Source organism: Sinocyclocheilus rhinocerous, unplaced genomic scaffold (assembly GCF_001515625.1).
Source record: "Sinocyclocheilus rhinocerous isolate Xijiao unplaced genomic scaffold, SAMN03320098_v1.1 C36522678, whole genome shotgun sequence".
Lineage (NCBI taxonomy): Eukaryota > Metazoa > Chordata > Actinopteri > Cypriniformes > Cyprinidae > Sinocyclocheilus > Sinocyclocheilus rhinocerous.
This window is the reverse complement of record NW_015782500.1, coordinates 1-1,242: the sequence shown is the minus strand read 5'-3', so window position 1 is coordinate 1,242 and position 1,242 is coordinate 1. Positions and strand designations below refer to the sequence as shown.

Sequence of the window (1,242 nt, the reverse complement as noted above, 5' to 3'; positions counted from 1 at the left end):
GTCAAAACTTTTGTGTGATGTTTCAGCAGCAGAAACCCTTCACGTTAATGTACTAAATGCACTGTAAGTCTGTGATCAAGCGAGCAGATAATCATCAGCTCATCTCGCCATATAATGATGATATGTTCAAAACAAACAGAAAAGCAACAGTGTGTCCTCCGCTGCAATCATGTCGCAGGGTTTAGTCAGCTGAGCAGCGGTCGGCCAATCACAGCTCAGCTCGTGACGCGGAGGACGCTGAAGAGCCGCGAGCGCGTGGAGCGTCTGTCAGACGCGTCGCGCGGAGCTCCAGACGCACAGCATGGCCGGAGTGAGTCTCTTCTCTGTCTAACGCTGTCTGCACAGTATTGTGATGCTTTAGGTTAGTGGTCTGGCTTTGTTCTGCGCCACTGATCCAGGAAAAGCCTTTAGTGTGCCGCGTTTGTAACAGCATTAGTTACAGATGTTACATACATCCTCGCTACAGTGTTACTCTGCACAACCTGGACTCGAGTCCGCTTGAAGAAACCCCAAAGCGACTGTGCTGATAGCACATACAGGTTTATTCTGGAGTTTAAAGCATAAATATCTCGATGTTTGTTGTGTTTGGCATTTCATCTGTCGGAACTGCTGTTCATTTGATGAAAACAAACACCAGACAAATAATAATGCTCTTGTGAATAACTCGCATGTAGTTGCACATCTAAAAGCTAATTACGTAATAATAAATCAGAAGGAACAGTAATTTTCGGAACTGTTTCTGAAGTATTCACCTGTTGTTTCTGTTCCAGGAATGTTGTGTTATTATTATATATAGTGTTGATGACTTTACAATATTATTATGTGAAAAGTAGAATGTGTAAGTGCACAAACCAGTTCAATTATAAAGGCTCCTATGATCGAGCATTATGCATTAGTTGACTAGTAATCACAAGCATGTTGCCTACTGACAGTCAGCTACAAATAATATGCTCATCTCTGTTAAAAGGGAAATACTGGAGGACTTTGGGATTCGTTGAAGAAAGCAGCTTTTGTCATTGGATCTGGGCTTTTCTTCCTGGTGGGGTTTAGGAACTCGGTGACGTGGTAAGCAGGTTTCATTCCTATCATTTTGACTTGCGTTTCAAATCTGAGTTTCATGTCAAGAATGAAAGCACGTTTGTAATTCTCAGTGCGTATGACCGCTGCTCTGGTTCTTGCTGACCATTCATTATTAATGATCTGTTTGTGTTTGCAGGCATCTGCAGAGGTTTTGGGGAGCGT

General features: G+C 42.9%; 1 long non-coding RNA gene across 1 annotated transcript; it reads left to right on the top strand.

Annotated features, from left to right (window-relative positions):
• The first annotated feature begins 228 nt into the window (after nt 1-228).
• LOC107736143 (uncharacterized) lies at nt 229-1,242 on the top strand. Its single transcript, XR_001639593.1, has 3 exons — nt 229-310; nt 968-1,065; nt 1,217-1,242. It is a non-coding gene; the product is annotated as an uncharacterized LOC107736143 (long non-coding RNA).